Genomic DNA, 25,296 nt, shown 5'->3' on the forward strand with positions numbered 1-25,296 from the left:
ATTGTCATTCTATTAGTTCATATTCAAACTTTCCAACCTTCCTTCATCAATAGTTTGGAGTTAGTTACCTCACTTCACTTCATTCAATCAAGTTTGGAGTCAGATCTCTTATCAACTATTTGACATCATCATCATTCTTTGACTTAATGTTCTTGCTCACACATTGAATCAAAGAGGGGGAAATGTAATAACCAAATTCTTGTACAGTAAACTATAAGCCCGTATTTCAAAAATTAAATTAAATAACTAGACCATTTATATGCATTAAATCATTTTTACATAATTAGTTAATCATTTATCCTTAATCAAATCATCACATAATCACTTGCTTGATTTCATCTTACAGTTAGACCACTTTATCCTATGTTTATTCAATTAAAAGAGAATGCTCAATTTTAATTAAATATTAAAAGACCCCTTTTCCTTAAGTGTACATGAAAATTACTTTTATAAAATTAAAATAATAATAAAATCCTCACCCACTTAGTGTGCTCTCCAATAAGTGGAATCTTGAATTTTCAAAAAGGATTTTACCTCTTTATCTCCACCTCTCATTATTTTTCTTTTTAATCTTGACCATCTTCTTCTCTTTAAAATAAATCTCTCTCCTCACTCTTTCATAAGGAATTTACTTGGAGCTATTGTTATGATGTAACTTTTATTCTTGGAATCTTCTTGCATCTTGGTATCTTTGGCATCATAGGAGCTTTCATCTTACATCTTGCATCCATGATAAATGATCTTGATTTTTGTTGAGATGATATTATTACTTTTACATTTTATTTCTTAAGCACTAGTTTAGATCTTTCATTATCATTTAGCTTAGCTTCATCATTTACTTTCTTGTATCTAGCTTAGATAATTTAGCTTAATTAGTATGAAATAGTAATTTTCATCCATGTAGTCTAGATTTTCTTTTCTTGGATTAATCTTGAATATCTTGTATACCATCTAGATTCATATTCATTTTCATTTACGATGGAGACCTTGGATACTAGTATCCTCATTGCTTAGTATCTAGTTGAATCTTCCATTTTATAGTCCACCTTTCAAGGATCTTTCTTATTAGGTTCATTTGAGAGCTACCATATTTATCTACATGATTATTACACACTATGGATAGGAAGATATAATCCACCTTCTAAGAATCCAAATTCATCATATATCTTGGATATAATGGTTTATATAAGTTGTCACAATCTAGACTCGCACCTACGACCCATCAATTGATATTCATACCCCATCATTCCACCATTTTAATCCAATATTTTTCATAAACCCTTATCTTCCATCCCCTAATCCCTTTCATATACCATATAACCATACTACCAACATATATCAAAATATGTCCAAATTTTCTTGGTACGAGGGGGGAGGATGGAAGTTGAACTAGATACTTGTTCTTCCACCCTCTTCCTATCCCATAGCCACTATCTATTAAATCTAATTATTTATTCATTTACTCATCCTCATCCCCTTAAAATCTATAGTTGGGGGTGAGATCCATCCATACCTATGATACCATATATATCTTCTTCTTCCCCTATCCACCATTCATCCTCATATCTAACTCTATCATCCTAATTTCCCTATATTTGATCTTGACTATCATAGTTTTTCCATCCATCCATATGGGCCTTCCATATTTGTTACTTGCATACTTATCTACCATTCATCATCCTATGTACACATAAGTGCCTTCAATTTTTCAAAAAAAATTGGTCATGACACCTTATCCTATTTATTTCATCTATCCTCCATCTATGATGCAATATGAGTTCATCCTTATTTCTTGTGTCTTTTCTCTTGGTTATCAAGAACATTTACTCCATACATCTTATACATTCTCCTATTCGATCTATATCCACCATATCATTATCCCTATCATATTCATACTCTCCATCTCATAACCTTTATCCATCAATCTTCCACTTTCATGCCTTTTCTCTTGATCAAAACTAGAGGCATTAAAACACTAAAATAACTGTGCATGCTTTGAAAAATAAAATAAGAAGAAGCCTTCATTTCCTCCACGCACATCCTTTACACACTATCTATCTATATATATCATTTATCCACCATCTTTTTATCCTTTATACTCCTACCTCTCTGTTAGAATATTCAAATATGAAAGAATACTTATGAGAGGGGGGGGGGGGGGTGAATCAGAAGTACTGTGCTTTGATCTATAAAACCTTTTATCTAAAATTAAATTGCATGCATATGAACAAATTAAACAATTATAAGAAACACATATGCATCACCACATAACACATGAGATTTGGTAACCCAGAAACCCTTCCAAAAATAAGAAGGTAAAACTGGGGTGGGGATGATACCCACAAAATCACTGTAGTAATAATGTTCAACCACTTCTAATGGTCTGCCCTGTTAAAGGCCTACCCTATTAAAGGCTTGCCCTGTTAAAGGCTTTACACTGTATCAATAGTGACCTGGTTAAAGGATTTCAAACACGTAATGAAAGGATCTTGAAAATAGTTGCTAAGCTAACCTATTACCATAGGGTTTTATTTCTAATACAATTTTTGGAGAGTATTAGGTATATTAAACCTGATAGCTTACAATCCTTCGATTGCTGAATACAGGCACTTGATCTGCTTTTTTGTGAACTTGATCCTCAGAGATCTGATACTCTTTGCTCTGAAATAGTTTTCCTTGCATTCCCTCATCCATCCACACTTTTTGTTCAATGTGATTTTGCCTTCCTTATAAAGACATTCAAAGACTTAGGGTTAGGTATGGATCTATGATCCATATTGAATCTTTTTTTCCCGCTCATTCCTTGCATTTCACGTATTGGTTGCATGTAGATTACATACAAAAGATTCGATCTTATCTTGAAATTCATTAATATTTCAGCCATGAAAATGATTTACATATGAATGTTTAATGTTACAAACTTATATGTGCATTTTGTGTTGCTCGACACTTGTTGTTTCCTGATGCTTGGTACTTATAAAAAATTGGCTTACTCGGCATCGTCTGTGACTCGGCACTTAAATATCACTCAGCACTTGTTTCATGCTCGATACCTAAAGTCACTCGGCATCTGTTCTTCACTCGACATCTAAAAGCTATTCAGCACTTGAAGATCACTCAGCACCTGAAGACTTTCCTAATTCGACTCATGTTGTGACTTGGCATACATGGTGTACTCGATTCCAATGTAGAATGTGATTAAGTGTGTCTGCACTCAAATGTCAAAAACCATTATGAGGTTAACACTCTCATATTGTAAATTTAACTCATTTGCTACATATGTCTTTGAGTCGTTTCCACCTTTTTCCTACTTTTAATCCCACATGTCTTATTATCCATTCATCGACTCTATCCATCTATTTTCTATCCATAACATATTATCACCCCCTCCCATTACCATATATTTGTTCTCCCTTTTCATTGGTCCTAATCCATTCTATAGATATGCATCTAGTACTTACCTACCAAATCCATTTATCTTATAATCTAGTTTATTTATCCCCTTCCATCCTTTTCCATCCCTGCTTCAATATTATCATGTTTATTCAATTTATCTTTCTACTATCCCTATGTAATCCACCTTGTCATCCAAATTCATCTAATAAAAATCATTAATCTTCCACTCACATTCATCCAATTAGAAAATCCTAAAAAAACCCCTATAATCCAAAAATACAAAATTAGTCCAATAAATTGAAATCAATTATAATCTATGCAATTCAATCATGTAATATTAAACACCAACCTTTAATGAATTTATTGCCTTGATCTAAATAATCTAACAATCCATTGATAATTTCTCAAATTAAAACCATTATCATGGGATGCATCCTTTCCAATCCTTTGGGTGTGCATTATTCTTATCACTAATTTTTTCATCCTAAATTAATCATCAATCAATCCATCAATTGGTTTTCATCATGATCAAGGGATAATTTTTGTTTGTTTTATTTTTTTGTGTATTCCTTTGTGTTGTTTGTATTTTATTAGCATTTAGTACATTTATCATGGCCTTTGCATCCTATTTCTATAGTGGCATCATGGCCTTCCATATCATGGTGTTATAGGCATATGGTTGTCTTTGATCTTTTTGTCATGTACTTGACACATTGTCATCAGGATTCTTCATACCTTTATGCATAATATCAAATACAATATCACACCTAGGTTGCCCAAACCATTTTCACATGAATTTATCCTATTATTCCTTCATCATCCCTATCATTTTCTCTTTCCTTCCATACTCCTAACCATTTTTAGAGAATATATGTGTTCGCCAAACCTATATGTTCTTTAATTAAGGGGCATACCAATGTTGGAAATCTAATGGGAAAGTGACATTCTGAGGGGGGTGGAGCTATGAATTGGGATCTCTAAAAAAATTATCACTTCAAACATAAACCATGTTTAATATAATTTATCATAAACCTCAACCTTGACCATACATCATCACATAATAACATGTAATATCAAATCTAGCATCTAATAACATGAATAAACACATAAACATGTAATCAACACATGAAAAAGAATTTAGTAACATAGAAACCATCCAAGGTGAAGGTAAAACTATGGTGGATATGATAGCCACAAAATATTCACTACTATAGCAATAAATTTCATATTAGGTCTACAATTTTGATCACTTTTGATGATCTACCCCATGAGGGTTCCTCTCTTTTAAAAGATAATAAGACGATCAAGTCTACCATTACAAAAGGATTTTAACATCACACTCAAGTGAGTAGTCTGTTATGTCATTCAAAATGGGCTTGTTAGGACCACTCTATTAAGAGATCCATCTAATACACTTGTTAGAATCTAACAATAGCTTGATCCTTCTATTTGTATTGATATGATGATAACAAATATTCTCTATCCAGAGTGTAATTTACCTCTCTATGACTAATATGCAATATCTCCTTACTACACTACTCGCCTACCTTACTTCTTCAAAACTTATTAATTTACCTTTAGCTTCACATACACACATTCCTTTAACTCACAACAATGTTTTATGTCTTGAAACCCTTCTTTTATAGTCATCTTAATAAGATTCAAAATCAAAATCAATGATTAGGATTCATCTTTTTTCCACTTAACCCTTTCTATTTTTTAATTGGTCCATAAAACTACATAGGGATTAATGATTCATAATCACATTCATAATTACCTCCTTAATCTTCTCCTCAAACTTTGAAGCACATTCTATGTTTAGAAAAATGGTTTACATAAGAAATTGTCTCATTCCAAACTCATATACTCAAACTGTATGACTCAACACATATAGCCCTTGACACTCGGTAGTGCTTGGTTCTTCATTCTCTTCCTCAACATGACTTATTCTTGACATCAACTACGATAACCTCTAAACCACTTGGATCAAGTGTTACACTCAAAAATAACTAAAATTGTGATGATTGTTGATGTGCTCAACAACTATATCTTCCTCAGCACATATTAAAATTAATACTTCTTGACTATATAGCTCAACCTTCATTGTGTCTCAATCATAGTGTAGACCAACAACCTCTAAATTGTGATTGACTAACAGTCTTTCATTAATAGACAATACTAAAATTTCCTTTAGGGTTAATAATCTCCCCCTTTTGCATTAGTGGCAAAAACATTTATCATGCTCAAAATATACCATAGTAAAATCATCAAAAAATTTACCCCCCCTTTGGGTGTACTCCATACCAATAGCTTAATCATCATATCATACGAAGTTATTTTTTTGAAATCTTTTTTTAAAATATTTTTGCTTTCAATTTTCATCTCAATCTCTTTATTACTCCATTTCTCCCTTGTACTTCTTAGCTATAATAGACATGAACATTTTCTCCTTTCAAAATTTTCATACATGATTATAAATACATTTCCCCTTTTTTTTGTCACTTATTCCAAGTAGTGACATTCAATTATTTCTTGAGAATAATACCAAACTTATTCAAAATGGGTGGTGCAATCTCATCACAAAAGTTACATTTTTTTCCTATTTATTCTTGACTAACTGAAGAACTTGTCTTTCAATCTCTAGTCTAGCTATGAGATCCACTATGTTGTCTTCTACAGACACTTGTTAACTCTATGTGAGATCTTTCACAACTTGTAAATTTCTTTGCATGAATTCTAGATGAGTTAATAATAAGGCTTTTATGGAAGTAACCTCATTTTTTGTGTTGAACTTCTCATGTAACAACACTAATTGTTTCCCCTATCAAATCATATCTTTGTAAAATACACTAAATTGGAATTAGGATCCAAGTTCATATATGATCCATAGTTATGTAAATATTCATCAATTTTATCCATTCCCTTATTTCCTTTGTAAATCTTGGAACATTTCATATTTTGGAAAATAATGTGTTGGCACTATTTACCAATTGCTCCAAGTCAATAATTAGAGTAGAGAGCTTAACCTTCTTGATTACAATTTTAGTAGAACCCTTGTCCAATAATCTATTCTCAAAATTTCTTTTTGACTAATGCATTAATTTCTCTTGAGTATCTACATTAGATTCATTAACGTTCTCAACTATCTTGATTATTCATTTAATTATGGGGGCCTTATTGACCAAATTATAAACAACACAATATCGATAACTATATCTCTAATGTCATATAATACTTTCCTTTGTTGGTGCTTCTTTCTCATCTCCTATTGCTTGGCCTTCATATCTAGCAAATCACTGAGTGTTCTCATCTTCTCAACACTCAATTTGGAATCACAATCTCTTCATCAAGAGTTATAGACTTACCCTTCATGGCTTGTGGTGACTTATTCACCTTCTTCTTCAATCATTTTCCTTGAGAGTCTGGTGTGTTGGAGTTCAGAATAGTTTGATGTTCTTATGTAGGTACTTCTAGGCTTTGCCTTTATGGTTCCTCTCTTGTCCCCTTGGTATTCTTAGGTTCCTCATCTCTCTTTGTTTCATCTAGTTTACTTTCCTTCTCCTTGGCATCACTAATTTTAAGTTCACTTGAAGAACTTTTTATTCTTGCCTCCTTTTCTCCCTTCTCCAAAGTTCTTGAGGAATTTAGTCTACCATGAGTAGCAGATTGATCTTCTTTATCTTCTTGAATCTTCTCATTCTTCTCACTCTCAATATTTACCTTACCATTTCCCTCTTTGGAATCATTCTCTTGTTCTTTTATTTGGGTGGTATCTCATTCATTGGTTGAGTGACTCTGTTTCTTGGCTTTGCTCATATTTACATCTCCTTGACTGATATCTAGACTTAGTGAAATAACATAAATAGTTTGAATAATAGGAGTCAAATCTAGCTATTGAGTTCCCACATGAGTTTCAATCTTAGGATAGTCCTTTACTTTTTTCTAACAAAGGGTTTGGATTCAATAGAATTTGATGTGTTGACTTTGATTATGAAGATTCCTCCTTCTTTTCTAGCTTGGTCAACATAGAACTATTTTTTTTTGGTTTAGCCAAAAAAATTTATTCTTGCGTGACATCCTTAACTAGGTTGACATATGGTTCATTCTCTATTATTATTGTGTCTATTTGTTCTCCACTTTGTTAAATAGTATCATCATTGAGATCTTATGTAATATCTAACTCAACAATCTTAGACTTGGCTTTCTCACCAATGTCCTTGTTCTCATCATCAATCATTAGTCCATAAATCTTCTTCCATATGATTTTACTCTCTTCTACTATATTCTCTACCTTGTGTTTCAAAATAAAAATACTCTTCATTTAGGAATAAATTTGCTATTATATTCACTCATGGCCCTAGAAATATGTTTTGTAGTTATCTTAAGCATGGCATTGGAAAGTGTGTCTTCGCTTATTTACCTCTCAATATTAAAATAATATTGTCATATTTCATCAATCTTATTATACGTCTCATTACTTGTATCAAATTACCTATCTCCAAAGGTGTATACTTGAAATTGGCCATCATATCCAAAATTGCTTCTTCAACCTTTGATTTATCTGCAGTGTCCAATGTATCATATGGTCTTCTCTATATCATCTTTGTCATCCGTAGGAATAATTACCTTTCTTCTTTTCTACTTTGATGCTTTTATTGGCTTGACTTTTTTAGTAGTATTCTTTCTCTTATTCAAAACTTCTGCTTTGGTAGGCTTTTTTTCTTTTTAGGTACTTCTTTCTTGTGCTCAGCCATTGCTACAATAGCTACAATTTTCCTTTGTCTTATGACTCTTTATATTGTGGGGATTGGCTTTGTGACCTTCTTTATACTCCTTCTTTCCTAAGGCTTGACAACCACTATGTCTTTACCTTTTTCTTCTAAATCCTCTTCTTCACTGGACATTTCCACACCTTTTCCCTTAGTGATATACAATGGTGTATCTTGTTGAACTCCTTCACCACAAATTCTCTCCAAGATTCCTATCATTCCTTTTCTTTTCTTCTCTATATTAGGAGCATCAATCTTCATAGTAATCTTCACTTTTTTTGTCTCATATCTATCGAATGGCTTGGTATTCTTATTAAAAAATCATCTAAAAAATTCATAATATTTGCAATCACTTCATCAATGTTAATATCATATATTAGTGGTCTCAACCATGCAATCCTCTATATAACTACCTAGATGTAAGTCTTGTCTATATCAACTGGGAATCATGTGTCATCATAATATTTATCAAATGAAGGTTTATGAATCTCGGACCTATTCTTCATCTTCTATTTGAATTCTTTAAAATACCCATCCATAACCTTTTCAAAGTTGTCTCCTAATGTAGTTATGAAATAATTGATTTGCTAAGTGACAAGCTTCTTCTTATTACAAATGTCATTTCCAATGGTGGGAGAATAATATTAAACATAAAAGAATATACAGACAAGTAAAGAGCCAAATTTTTACATATTATTTTATACCTTTCTAATGCTCTGAAGATTCTCAACTAACTACCTCATCTGTAAGTCAATAAGATTGTAGATGTGATCTTTCTTTTACTATCTTCCATGCACCATTGAATACAACACAAGGAACACTATCCATTCAACTAGATTTGTAGAATTTATGCACTTTAACCCTCATTGAAAACTAAATCTTGGTATATCTAATGATGGAAATGGTCATTCCATGCTTGTTCAATGTTGCCAATGTATTTTTCTTAATAACATCTTTACTCTAGCAACAAATTGGCTTAACCTTATCCATGATAGGGTATCCAATGACTTGGTGAAAAAATTACCTTGTAATCTCAAATTGTCCTCCTTTCAACCATAATTTTGTCTCATGAACTTAGCTAAGTACAATATTTATCCATCCCACTTTGAAAATCATAGGAAAATTTAGGGAAAGTGTGATCCCTTTATCGATAATATGTTTGTGTTCTTCCTTCAATCTACCATCAACACATAATTTCTCATATGCACTTCTCAACTCAAAGTATCCAACCTCATTGATTTTTCACATGTAACAAGATTTCACATCATTAATCAAGATGACTCTCATTAGGATGGAGGATAGGGATATGGAAGAATCTTCCTTTGCCACAATATTAGAGTACACCTTGAATTTTAGTGACTTCACAACTTTATTTTGAACTAATTCCACATTTCTTACCTTTGATTCAATCTTGTTCTCTACTACAAGCAAACTCAATACAATTTTTATCCTTAGGATTTGATCTTTCAAAACTCTTCTTAACTTAGTCTGAACACTACTACTCACAAATTTACTTTTGATGTCAACGTCATGCACACAAATATCAGAATCACTTTACCTCACTTAGAAATCACTCAAGATCCATTTTCTCGTGAAATCTCAAATTAAAGGTGACAAAATGAATGAAAAACTTTACTAAATAGGTCAAAAATATAATTGTAGGGTTTTGTTAATGTTGTGTACATTGACTGGGTGCACAATAGCTATCTCATCCAATATTGTAACACTTGACAGTAACACCTCAAAAATCCCTCAGCTGAACTTAGCCAAAATAATAGCCCATGTTTCATAATAATTTACTCAACCACTTAACACTTTTCAAACTCTAATATTGACACTCAACCATCATCAACTTAGCAATTTGGTATCCAAAACACTCACTTAGTTGATTCTACAAATATTTCCTTATGCGTCTAATATTCCACTAATTTGGACTTTCATGCTTACAACCTTAGGAACTGATGTATGATTTGACAATTTGAAATACAATTCCATACATAAATTTTCATTTAGTTTGTGGTGTTGGAATCACCTGATTCATTGGATTAGGTGATCAAAACTTCATCATTTGTACTATTGCCTCCACATTTCTTCTCCCATGCTTGATTTATCTAGCTTCTCACTTCTTCAACATCAACTTTTTCTTTTCCATTATTCTCCTGATTATCATATACCGATGCTTGATTCGTATAGTTTTTTCTTAGGTGATGAACCTTCTGACAGTGAAAACATATCATACTAAAATTCTTTGAGTTTCCAAATCTTCCTCTCAAATGTGTTCTCACACAATTTATTGCAATGTACCCATCTTTACCACATAACTAGCAAGTCACCCCAGTATTTTCATCCAAATTTATTGAATTACCTTGCTTGGTTGTATTGCCTTGATTTTTAGGTTTCCATATATGTTTTTCATTAAGTTTTCAATCTTGTGCCTTATGACCATACTTCTGACATGTATAGAAATAACCCTTAAATCTAGATCAACGGGTGTCTTATTGGTCTTTGATCTACACTCATATGCTTGGTGGCCCTACTTGTTGCAATTAAAAAAATTACCATCAAATTTAGGCTTAGGATTGAACTTGCCAATTTTTCTCCTATAAACATTCATTGTATGACCTATTTTCCCATAGTGATAGCATGTAGGTGGTGCAGGAGTACCTACATAAAGAGTTTTTTTTTAATTTTTAATTTCATTTCCACATGTACATATTTCCATAATGCATTAGGATAGATCATGTTATTCATGTTTGACAGGTTGTGTTCATGGCATCTAGTCTTATAATAAAAGCTTATTTTGTAAGGTACTTACATGATTTGACACACCTATAAGCCATCTTGTTCAAGTTGTCAACTAGACCATAAGTATGTAATTATTTAATTTAATTCAATATTAGGATCATCTAAGTGTTTCATAGGGGTCACACAAATAGAAATGCATGGTAGGTTAATATTGCTTGCATAATACAAAGTTGCACTTTTAAAACTAGGAAATTCTAGAAAATTCGAGAAGTATAAGAGTCCTTTTAAATAGAAAAGAACTCAAAAGGCCAAGAGCCACAACCACACACACACACACACACATATAATTTTTTGGTCAAACTGTATGAGAGGGAAAATGTATGAACAACAAAAAGGGTTTTTTGACAAGTTTGGATATAGAAACAAGAGAGATTTTTTGATTTTTTGGAAAAATGTTTTCCTTTGTCTGGTTCTCATTTGTATATGTGATTTTATGAAGGTCTTAAACTTATATGGTTGGATAGATATTCAAATTATATTTCCAATGAATCTAGTTGGAGGTTCTAACTCTTCTCTATGAGGGATAAAACTAAAATTTACTAAACAGTGGTCAAAATTTTGGGTATTGTTCTTCACAATTTTTTTCCTTGTTTCCATCATTGTCACATGTTTTTGTGGAAGGATAAAGGTTTTAATTCTTCATAAATATTTAAGGGGTTGGAATATCTTTCAAATGAATCAGGTTTGAAGTCTTGAGATGCTAGTATGTGTGAGATATGATAAAATCTTTGACAGAAGGTCTTGATTTTCTTGAAAACCAAGTGTTTTACAAAGAAATTTGTTGTTTTTTATATCTCTACATCATTATTGGTATCAAAGCTTGGGGAAAGCTCATAAAAAAATTGGGTTTTATGTCAGAATCAAACTTTGAAGTCGAGACATCAAACATGGTCACCAATGCTGAATTGGCAAAGAAGATGCAAGAACACGAGAAAACCAATAAGTGGTTATTGGATGAACTTGAGAAGTTGAAGGGCCAAATGGAGAAAAGAGCAAAGGTTTCCTTAGAGTAAAAGGAAGGAGGGGAAGAAGAAAATTCCCTTGAGTAGGAGGTGGTTAACTTTCTTGCAAACTAGAGATACTTCATAGGAGCCCTTCAAAGAGTTGGCAAGAAGGATGCCAAAGGTGACCTACCCATCTTTTCAAGCAAGATGGATGTTGATGCTATTGTGGATTGGATAGAAATCTTGAACAAACACATTGAATATGAAAATGTAGTAGAAAATGATAAGGTAAATATTTTCAATTTAAATTTGAAGGGAGCAGCCCTCACTTGGTGGAATTTCACCCAAGGAGAAAGGGCCAAAGAAGGTAAGAACATGATAAATTCATGGGGTAGGATGAGTGCCAAGGTAAGAGAAACTTACTTACCTAAGGATTATGAAATCCAACTACATAGAAGGAGACAAAGTTTAAGACAAAAGGAGCTAGATGTCATAGCCTATATTGAAGAATTTCAAAAATTGAGCCTAAGGGCAAAACAAAGTGAATGTGAAAGTGTAAAAGTTTCTAGATATCTCAATGGATTGAGGTTCAACATTTAGGAAGAAATTAATCTATTGTGTCCTAATACAATTTAGAAATGTTATCAATTAGCATTGAAGGTGGAAGAAAAATTGAAGAGAAGACAAGAACAAAATAGTAGAGGAAGAGGAAGAAACCAAAGGGGTAGAGGAAACTTCCAAGGAAGAGGACAAATCCATGAAGGTCATAAGGAGATAAAGCAAGAAACCAATTAGAATGAAGGAAATTTTAGAGGTAATTTTAGAGGTAGAAGAGGAAATTCAAGAGGTAGGTTTGGTGGTAGAAGGGAAAGTCCAATAACTTGCTTCAATTGCAATAAGGAGGGACATTATACATCTAGGTGCCCAGATAGAGGTAGTACAAGTTCACAAGGTGAAAGAAGAACACATTAGGTACAAGATGATGAATTCCAAGAGAAGGAGATGGCTGATATAGTGTACCTCAAAGAGGAAAAAATTTGATGATGAAAATAATACTTTTGAAAGTGCCTACTACCATGGAACCACCACAAAGGAAGACCATCTTTAGGATTGCTTGCAAATCAGGATGTAAGGTGTGTAAAGTCATTATTGACTTGAGATCTACTAAATTTTTAGTTTCTCTTGAGATGGTTCAAAATTTAAAACTTAGGAGAGTACCTCATCCTTTTCCCTATAAGGTTTCATGGCTAACAAAGGGTCAAAAAACTCTTGTAAATGAGCAAGCACAAGTTGATTTTTAGATTGGAAAATACAAGGACAGAATTTTGTTTGATATAGTTGACATGGATGCATGCCACCTATTGTTTGTTAGGCCTTGGAAATATGATTTTAATGAACAAAAAAATGGAAAACTTAATGTATACACCATCAAGAAGGATGAAAAGGTGTTTAGATTGATTCCATTTGCTAATCATGAAGAAGTGGAAAAGAACAAAGAGAGGGGAGCCAAAATTATGATGGTTGATAAGAATGAGTTCTTATAGGACATGAAGGATGAACCTAATCCTTGTTTTATTTTGATACCTAAACCAAAAACACAAGGATCAATTGAAAATGACAAAAAGAAGGCTGAAACAAAGAAGAGAATTCCTAGTGAAGTGAAAGCACTTTTGGATAATATAAAGGTTTGATTTCAAAAGGTATGCCAAAGTATTTACCACTTATAAGAGACATTAGTCATTGTATTTATTTCATTCCTCAAGCTACTTTACCAAATAAGGCTGCATACAAACTGACACCTCAACAAAATGAGGAGATTGCTAGACAAGTAAAGGAGTTGCTAGATTCTAGTTTAATTGCAAAAAGTTTAAGTCCATGAGTTGTACCTACTATTTTGGCACCCAAGAAGGAAGGAACATGGATGTTGTGCACTAATTCAAGAGCCATTAATAATATTATAATTAGATATAGGTTCCCAATGCCAAGAATTGAAGATTTGCTTGATTACTTGGGAGGTGCAAAGTATTTATCCAAGATTGACTTAAAGAGTGGGTACCATCAAATAAGGATAAGGGTTGGAGATGAGTGGATGATAGCATTCAAAACCATTGATGGATTGTATGAGTGGAAGGTAATGCCATTTGGACTCTCTAATACTCCTAGTACCTTCATAAGACTTATGAATGAAGTGATTAAAGACTTCAATGGTAAGTTCATCTTAGTATAACTGGATGACATATTAATTTTTTAGAAAGACAAATGATAAAAACCTAAAGAACATTGACATGGTTTTGAGAAGACTTTATGAGGAGAAATTGGTGATAAACTTGGAAAAGTGCTTGTTCATGCAAGTGGAGCTGACATATCTTAGTTTTGTGATCTCCTAAGGTGGCTTGAAGATGGATAAAGATAAGGTAAGCTATACTATCTTGGCCACCTCCTTAAATAATTGGAGATGTTAGAAGCTTTCATGGTCTTGCTACATTTTATAGGAAATTCATTATAAATTTCAGTCATATATGTGCTCCTATGCTAGAAACTATTAAAGGTGGAAGGAAGTGTAAGTTTGCATGGTGTCAATCAAAAAATAAAGCTTTTGAATTGCTTAAGAAAAAGGTTAGTGAGCAGCCAATTCTTTCTTTACCTGATTTTAACAAAGTTTTCCAAGTAGAATGTGATGCTAGTAAGGTTTCTACAGGGGTTGTTCTTAGTCAAAAAGGAAAACCAATGGCTTTCTCAAGTGAAAAGCTAAATGAAGCCAAGAAGAAATGTTCTTCATATGAATTAGAAATGTATGCTTTGGTTCAAGCCATCAAAAGGTGGAGACATTACTTGTTACCAAAGGAGTTTGTTGTGTATAAGGATAACCAAGCACTTAGTTTTCTAGATAGCCAAGACAAGCTAAGTCATAGGCATATGAAATGGGTGGAGTCTTTGCAGGCCTATACCTTCACCATCAAGCATAGAACTATATAGAAAACAAGGTTGTTGATTCTCTTAGTAGAGGAACATGACTATCTCCCAAATTCAACTAGAAAGTGTGAGAATTGAAGCACTAAAGGACATGTATGTAGCAGATCTAGATTTGGTGAAATCTACAAGGTATGTATGGAGTTTGGTGATAGGTACCATGTTGATTTTTCTAATTTTTTGATACAAGACAGACTTCTTTTCAAAGGAGGGAAACTATGTGTACCTAGGTTCTCTATGAGGTGAAATATTATAAAAGAGAAGCATAGTAGAACAACGGGTGGACAATTTGGCTTGGATAAAACCTTCGAATTGGTTAGGAGCTTTTACTATTGGCCTAAACTTCAAACTAATGTTAGAAACTTTGTGGAAACATGTATGATTTGTCAAAGAGACAAAGGGAGAACTACAAATGTATGGCTCTATAAACCTTTGCCAATACCATCTAGGCCATGGGAAAGCATAACAATGGATTTTGTAATGTGGTTGCCAAGAACACAAAGAGGGCATGATAGTGTGTTTTTTGTAGTGGATAGGTTTAGCAAGATGGCTCATTTCTTACCATGTAAATCAACCAATGATGTTTTCCATATAGGAGATCTCTTTTTCAAAGAAGTCATAGGGATTCATGGGCTACCTCTCAACATAGTTTCAAACAGGCATGTGAAGTTTGTGGAACAATTTTGGGGGACTTTATGGAGAAAACTTAGAACCAATTTATCATTCTTATTAGCCTATCATCCTCAAACTGATGGGAAAATAGAGGTAGTTAAAAGAACATTGGAAAATTTGTTGAGATCACTCACAAGGCAACATGGAGAAAAGTAGGATTCAATCATACCCCAAGCTAAATTTTCATATAATGACTCCATCAATATGAGTATAGGAAAGCCCCATTTCAAGTGGTGTCTAGAATTCATCCTAGAGGGATCTTGGAGCTAAGAGATATGAGTTCACAAGAACAAGTTAGTGCACAAGGAGAGGAGTTTGCTATAGCCATAAAAGAGATCCATGATGAAGTCAAAATACAACTCCAAAAAACCTCTAAAAAGTATATGAAGCATGCAGATCGAATGAGGAGACACTTAGAACTTGAAGTTGGAGACTTAGTGTGGGGTAATCTCAAGAAGGAGAGGCTACCAAAAGGTAAACATATTGGAGAAAACTAGGTCCTTGCCAAATAGTGAAGAAGTTTGGAACCAATGGTTATGAGATTCAATTGCCACCTAAGATTGGAATCTCTCCCATCTTCAACATAGAAAACCTCACACCATTCAAAGTAGACAATGAAGGAGTTGATACAAGGCAAATTGTTGATGTAGAACACATTAAAGATCTACCATTGAAGGAGGCACCAAAGCTAGAGAAGATACTTGACACCAAAGTAGTGAAGAAGACAAGAAGAAAGTAATACAAGTAGTACTTGGTAAAAAATTAGAGGCTATTCTGATGTAGATTGTGTGTGGATGATATAAGAAGATATAAAGAAGAAGGGTACCACTCTACAACAGCTCATCTCAAGTGGGCTTGAGATAAATTTTCCTGGGGTGTATGGTGCAGGAGCACCTACATAAAGAGTTTTTTATTTTATTTTTAATTTCATTTCCACATGTACATATGTCCATCATGCATTAGGATAGATCATGTTATTCATGTTTTATAGGTTGTGTTCATGTCATCTAGTCTTTTAATTGCATTTAGATATAATAAAGGCTTATTTTGTAAGGCACTTACATGATTTGGCACACCTATGAGCCATCATGTTCAAGTTGTCAACTATCCTATAAGCATGTATTTAGTTCATGTAATTAAATATTAGGATCATCTAAGTATTTCATAGGGGTCACACAAACAGGAATGCATGGTAGGTTAATATTGCTTGAATAATACAAAGTTGCACTTTTAAAACTAGGAAATTCTAGAAAAATTGAGAAGTATAAGAGTCTTTTAAATACACAAGAACTCAAAAGGACAAGAGCCACACACACACACACATGTGTGTGTGTGTGTGTGTGTGTGTGTGTGTGTGTGTGTGTGTGTGTGTGTGTGTGTGTGTGTGTGTGTGTGTGTGTGTGTGTGTGTGTGTGTGTGTGTGTGTGTGTGTATGTGTGTGTGTGTGGTCAAATTATATTAGAGGGAAAATGTATGAACAACAAAAAGGGTTTATTTTGACAAGTTTGGATATAAAAACAAGAGAGATTTTGTGATTTTTTGGAGAAATGTTGCTGCTGTTTGGTTCCAATTTGTATATGTGACCTAGTTAAGATATGAAACTTATATGGTTGGATATATATTCAAATTATCTTTCCAATGAATCTAGTTGGAGGTTCTAACTCTTCCATATGAGGGAGAATTCTGAAATTTACTGAACAATGGTCAAAATTTTGGGTATTGTTCTTTAAAAAAAAAAAACTTGTTTCCATCTTTGTCACATGTTTGTGTGGAAGGATAAGGATCTGAATCCTTCATAAATGTTTAAGGGGTTGGAATATCTTTCAAATGAATCAGATTTGAAGTCTTGAGATGCCAATATGTGTGAGATACAATAAAATATTTGACATAGGTTTGAATTTGCTTGAAAACCAAGGGTTTTGCAAAGAAATTCATTGTTTTTGATATCTCTGAATCAATAGGCTTCTTGTTATTTGGTCTTGCATTCCATTGTTCTCTATGATTTGATGACTCTCCTTAGTCAGTAGATGATATGAACTTAGTATAGCTTAATCTCATAGTGTCATGAGGTCTCCATTGCACTTCCAACTATTCATCAAGTTGACTCATGGCCTCTTTTAATCTATTCATCCTTTCAATGACTTGTTTTTTAGCTCTTAATTCATACTTTAATTGATCATTCTCTGATCTCTAATTTTTAATCTCTTCCATTTTTCTAGAAATTTCATGATTGGAACTTAGCAACTAATAGACAATGTCAAATTGATTGTGTGTCATCCTTTGTACATTAGTGATCCTTTCATCAAGTCTTGTAGCCATTTTCCTCTTATCTTCATCAACCACTACCTTTTCATCTTCAGCCTTTTTCTTTTGTTCCATGGCTTTACATAATCGTATTGAGTGTATTTCATGTTCTCTTTTTAGTTCTTTTTCTTTTTCATTGACTTTGTCTCTCTTTTCCAATAGATTTGTTATTGTTGTATTAGATTAACTAGATCTGCCTTCATCACATATGTCTTCAATTCTTTCTTCCTAGTATTGAGTGTCATTTTTTTGGATTGTCATCTCCTTAATTCTTTAAAATGTTTCCTCACTCCCTCCTTTACAACCTTGACTTGTTCTAATGCAAGCTACAAATCAAGCTTCTAATTCTTAATCAGTGGTGTGGATGACACTTAGATAATCTTCACTACCACAACAATAGGGTGGCTTTTAGGGCTACAAGTTTTATCACTTCTAATGATCTACCCTATGAGGGGTCTTCTATGTGAAAAGATAATAAGATTGTTAAGCCTACCTTTACAAAAGGATTTTAACATTTAAGTGAATACTTTATTAGGAGATTTATAATAGGCATTTTAGGACCACTATGTTGAGAGATTCACTTGATACACTTGTTAGAATGTAATAGTACCTTGACCCTTTAGTTTGAACTGACATTTATAAAAACTCTTCTCTATCCAAATAGTAATCACCTCTCTATGACTAATGTGTAATATCTTCTCACTACATTTCTCAGAAGCCTTACTTCTTCACAACTTGTTGATTTATCATAAGCTTCAAATAAATGCATTCCTTTAACTCACAACAAAATTTATTGTCTTGAAACCCTTATAATATAACTAGTTTACAAAGCTTCTAGATAAAAATTAATGATTAGAATTCATCACTTTTTCCGCTTAATCGTACCTATTTTCCAAATGGTCGTTAACACTGCATAGGGATTAATGATGTGTAATCACACGTGTAATTAACTCCTTAATCTTCTCCTCAAACTTAGAAATATGTTCCATTCTCAACAAAATGAGTTTACATAAGAGTTTATACCATTCCAAACTCACATACTCAAACTATATAATTTGGCACATGTATGCTCTGACCTTCGGTCATGCTTGGTTCTTCATGTTGTCCCTCGACATGAACTAAGTTCATCATAAACTTCCTTTACACTCGACAACAACTAAAATATTTCTCAAAAACTATTGAAGTACTCAACAACTATATATCTTCCTTGACACATACTAAAATTAATACTTCTTCAATATATAGATCAACCTTCATTGTAGCTTGATCCTAGTGTAAACCAACCAACTTTTCTTTGTGAATGATTAAGTGGTTTGCACTAATAGACAATACTAAGATTGCATTTAGGGTCAACAAGCCATGCATCCTCATTGTCCTTCTTCTTCCTTCTATAACTAAGGAATTAGGCTACAAATATTATCCCTTATGTTAGCTATATTAATCTTCTTTGATATGACATTACTTCATGATGCTACATCAAAGAGATGCAAAATGTAGCTACCAAATAATATCCTACCTTGAACACAATATTTACCCTTACCAAATTAAATAAATGTTCATGGTTTATTTAATAATCTTTACCGTATCCTACCTAAGTAAATTTACATTTATTTAATTAAATTTATCTTTAATTATATTATTGGTTAAAATAAATTTATATTTATTTAATATTATCCTATCATATTTCCAAAGAGTATAATTAGTTCCTAAATTGATTAAACTAACCCATCCTATTCCCCCAAATTCTAATTGCATCTTTGTACTTCATTTAACTAAGTAAATCACTATATTTACTTGATTACTATCTTTCCTCCCATTTGGAATTAAATAATGTATTTAATTCTATTTGAGCACATGGTTTGTAATTTTAACCTTACCTAGAACCTCACTTTCCTAACCTAACTCATCCTTCTAACTTAGAGTAACCCACTTTCTCACTAATAAATTATAATCTACCACCTAATAAACTTTCTAACAATTTGCACAATCCTAATCAAATGAATAAAAAAACCCAATTCAACTCTTGTCCTATTGCATTCCACTCCTCGCATGTGTCCTTACCTTGAGCCACTCAACACTTACACATTTGTCTCCCTCTTTTTCTTGAGCCTTTCTTATATGTGTTAAATTTCTTGATTCTTTTAGCACTTATGCTTGTCTCTGGCTTTGCATCTATTGTGCTACTTCTCAAGACTTCTCACACATTTGTGAGAAACTCATCCCTTTTGAATGCTCATGCATTTGTCCACTTGGCCTCCATTTGGCTTCCACCTCATTGCCATAGCATTGGTCATGTGCAATCCTAGTCCTTCATCCAATTTTTAATCCCAACCGTCCATTTCTATGAAAATCAAATAAATTGAGACCTTCCTATATCATTCCATACGAATCTTTTCACACATTGTTATGTTGCAAGATTATGAGCAACCACATACCTCAACACCAACAATCATCCACACTTTTTTATTTTGGGAGGCTTGCATTGCATATGTTGTGTTGAAAGTACTTTCTTATTTTATTTCATCCTATTTTCATGCTTTATTTCCATGTAGTTTTGAGGTATGCATGAATATGTAGGAATATACTTAGTTTATTTATTGCTTATTAGTTTATTTATGAGTTTATGCACTACAATCATATATAGTGTGAATATGTCAACCTAGGAAAAATGATGATTATTTCACATGTCTGAGGATGATGATTTTCTTGAACTAGCTCTAATTTTTATTTATTTTTAATTATAAAAGGGAGCAATGCTTAAGACAATATTCTATTGATGAAAATATTTAAAATTAGGAACCCTTAATCAAGATGATATTGGCATGGTGTGATGATTTAAATGTAGAATTTTTACAACCAAGATTCAGACTCCACTAGGATGTTAGCTTTAATTCTTATGTTAGAAATGAAGTCCCTCATATCTAATCTTATTGATTTATAGTTCTAAGTTTAAAAAATAAATCTATTCATAACAAATTAAATCAATACTTAAAATAGATATCTCTTATTCAAGATGATATTGACATGGTGTGCTAATATAAATGCAAATGTTAGCAATGATTTTTATGTTAGAAATGAAATCCTCTATTTCTAATCTTATTGATTCATAATTCTAAATAAAAAATCTATCTATAAGAAAATAAATAAACAAGAAGGAAATACCTCTAATTTGATAAGAAAAATAAGTGACAAATAAAACTATGTTTAAAGAACATTTACATATATCTAAAGAAATTCTTTAATGAAGATTAGATTTCCATTTGATCAATGGGAAAATAAATTTCAAATTAATAATCACCCTAAAAAGTAACAATGCAATTATTAAAGAAAAGATGCAATGCGTCAAAGTTCCTACCAATAATTGGAAAAGAAGGAAAGTAGAGATTTATATATAGAAATGAAGGATATGAAGAGAGAGCTAAAATATATAATGATATGTTATTATAAGGACAAGTAAATGTAGAATGATAGAGAGGTGAAGAGAATTTTTTAAAAATTAATAATTATATAATTTTAAGGAATATATAAATAACAATAGAAATTATATTATATGAACAAACTATCATTTCTACCAATTCAATTACAAGTTGAGATATTTACTTTTTTTTGAAATAAATTGTTGATTACTTAATTCAAACTACCAAAATATTTAGTAAGTTTGAGGGGTAGTATTAGTTTTACAATTTGTAAAATGGTATAAAAAATAATTAGAGTAAGAATGTAAATAGTAGCTAGTAAAACATAGTGTAAACTTGAAGAAATGTCATTTTATAATTGACAAAAATAAACATCAATGTAAAACTAATAAATATATTTAAAATAATAAATATAAAACATTTAACTCTATATTTGAATTTGGTAATGAAAATAGATTGTGATAATTAATATTTATTAGACATTCATTTTTGTCAAAAGTTGAGGTGGAAGATAAAAATGATTTTTTTCTTCAACAAATATATTTGTATTTTTGTTGAAGAAAATTGAATTTTCTCCCTATTAAAAATACTATGATTCAATAGAATGAATAAAAAATGTGATTTATAAAATGTGATTTATAAATTATTGAAAAATTAGAAAAAGATATAAACATTTGAAATTTATTTTATGAATTGATTGATTAATACTCCAGAACTAAAAACAAGAGCAAAAGCCATTCTTATGCGAACAAAAGGATAATTAAGTTACTATCGACTTTGCACCATTTTCTTATACCTAGTTTTTTTGAAGAAAAAAAATGTATAATGCATTTTAACTTTCTAACTAAACTGTATGACAAAACTTTAAAGGTCGACATGTGTTCCACCTACTTGATTAGGAAAATTCATACTCTTTATGTTGGACCTGATTTTTAATTGTCTTAGTAAAGAAATGCAATTAATTAGTCAAATTATCTCTGATTTCTTAATTTCTTTTAATCTTAGATGATTCTTTTCTTGAGAACTGACACGAATATTCTGAACCCTTTTATAGGCTGTCATGATTATTTCAATATTAATTATACCATTTTTATATATTATTTTCTTATAATTTAATTAATATTATAGTTTCATAAAACTTCTTTTGTGTTATAAGAAAATGGATCTAAAGCTAATAAATTGTTTTAGAAAGAGAATCCCACCAATCAAAATTAATATTTACTAACATTAAAACATTATTTTAAAGTATACAAATAATAAAAAAGTAAACAAAAATTAATATTTTGTAACATCTTATTAATATCATTTTTGAACTTTAACAACTAGACCTACAATAGTCATAAGATGAACTTTTAAGATTGAAAATTTAAATTAAAAAATTTAAATTTTCTTAAAAAGTATATGATTTGAAAGTACAAAAACTGTCAATAGGGTGATCATTGTTGATGATGATTACCTATATTAAATAAAAGCTAGCTCTTGCTTCTAACAAATGATTAATCATATGATGCTACATCAATTGTTCAAATATAAATTTATATTTTATACAATAATTGATTACACTTTATTTATCAATCGATTGAACATTGAACACCTTAATAAAAAAAACATTCAGATATAGTCCAAAAACCTTTCTTATAAAAAATAAAAGTAATTTAAAATTCTCACATAAAATACTCCATCACAAATCCTCGTCCCTATTTACAATTTTAGAAATCTAATAAGAAAAAATTCTACACTTGTTGCATGCCCGTCTCATCAACCTACCCAATTTACAATTGGATTGAACTTGCATAATACCCCAAAATGAATTTGAAAACTTTCTCAAATCTTCTTGATCAACGATAGTGGGTGATGAGTCATTTCCTAATGCATGAATTCGGTCAAAAGACCAAATAATCAAATAAGATGTAAACAACCACCTATATACGATCATGTCATAAGCATGACAGTATATAAATAATATAATAATAGGAATAATAATAAATAATTAAAGATGGTTTAGTTTTTAATTGAAAAAATGGAAGAACACGGGATTATAAGCATAAACTAAAAATTGTGGGATCATAAGAACATAGATATTATAAGAGTAAGTAGATAAATGTCATAATAAAGTAAGCATTCAAAAGTATTATGAGAGTAGTATATAGAAGACATTAGAAGTGGGTAGCATATATATGATGAAAACATTGATGTAAATGAATAGAGGGGACATCGAATGTAAGTTTACAAATAATAATTTAAATTAAGCATTTGTATAAGAAAATCAGAAAATATATGGAAAATAGAAAATCCAAGTCATAACATATTATGAATTATAGGTTTTAAGGATAAAAATAAGCTACAATAATAATAATAATAATATGTAGATTTTAATATATTTTTATCGTATTTTGTATTAAACTATTTTGATATACATATTAATATTATTGTGATTAAAATATGTATTAACTTTATATCAAACATATTCTATTAAAAAATAATTTAGATAATTGTAATAGTCTTAGTTAAGCATTATAATAATTCTAGTTAAGAATTAAAAAATGACATGAATGGTCTTATAACTGAGAGCTATACTTTCTCAACATGCTTGTCAATCTTCTACTTTAATTTTGTTTGTTCCTTAGCAATGACATATGGGAGGTCTTGTTTATTGAGATTCTCTTTGGGTCTATCTTACGTATTATTTGTTTGTAGTTTTTTCTAATCTATGATTCTTTCATGAAGTGTCTTGAGGCTTTCCTAGAGTTTCTTGACCATTCACACAAAGTATGTCATTATTTACATGAGTTCTTATGGATACCTACGACCTACAAATTGATATAGGGGTAGAGACATGTTGTGAGGAGTATAATCAAAAGGAAGAAGATATACGCCCTAAGACCTTTGAAGAGGTTTTCTCAAAAAGAAGAGTTAGAGACATTGTGAAATGTCCCTTTTCTGATTTTATATGATATTTCAAGCCTCTAATCAAATCTTTAAGATCAAACAACCAATCTTTCAAAGATCCACTAATTTCTCAATAAACCCCAAATCGGGTATGCTGGAAATAGTGTCAAAAACTTCACAGCTTCACATATTATTAGTAAATCTGAAAGTGAAAATTTTTATAGAAATTTCAGCAGCATAACAGCCTACAAAATGAAAATTTCAGATCTTTATAACATTTACACAACAACTCTGAAATGGAGGATAAAAAAAATACTCATCAGGCTCTCGAAAACAACATAGAATAGCCCGAAAACACCACAAAAACACTAATAATCTATCACAGAAGTATAATCATGACCAAATACATATATTCAGCTCTATTTTAACATCTAAAAGTCTGAAATACGGCAGCAACCCAAACTGATATGAAATACAAAACCAGAAACACCAAACTCTTACAAAAACACACCCGAAAAATCACAAATCTGCACTGTTCAGCACAAAGGCAAACTCTGCAAGAGCATGCACATGGAATGGCTTCAAAATCCTGTCCTTAGCCTTCTTGGAAACCTGCAAACTCCCATTCTTGGGTATCCTTCTCCACAGGTTTGGCAGCCTCTGAAGAATAACAAAGAAATGAGCAAAAATCAAGTTCTCCCATTAGCCCAAAATGCTTCCAAACCCCTTAAAAGAGGGCATAACCCTAACTCACATCCAAGAGGGGTTAATAAAATATATTTTAATAATAATTTTTATTTATTAGTCTATTAGTTTCGAAAGATTATCCCCTTTTTCAGAAACTTCACCTTTTTGGGCCTACCTGCCTTAGAAAAGATTATTATTTTTAATTATTTGAAAAGGGGACATGAAAAGTCCTCCCCTTCCAAATATTGCTTGTCCTCAAGCAACGGCTGAACAATAAACCAATCAATCCACCTAGATCCCAAATGTAGTCATGAACTATACTATTGTCAATTAACACAAGTTCTTGCAATATCCTCTACAATATAACCAAGAGGAATCCATAATGAGACTGACAATTACTGCTCAACCAAACTCCAAAGTCACAACTTCCGTAGTCAGAAACCC

The sequence above is a fragment of the Cupressus sempervirens genome, chromosome 11 (genome assembly GCF_028749045.1).
Source record: "Cupressus sempervirens isolate cs-2001-9-10 chromosome 11, ASM2874904v1, whole genome shotgun sequence".
Taxonomy (NCBI): domain Eukaryota; kingdom Viridiplantae; phylum Streptophyta; class Pinopsida; order Cupressales; family Cupressaceae; genus Cupressus; species Cupressus sempervirens.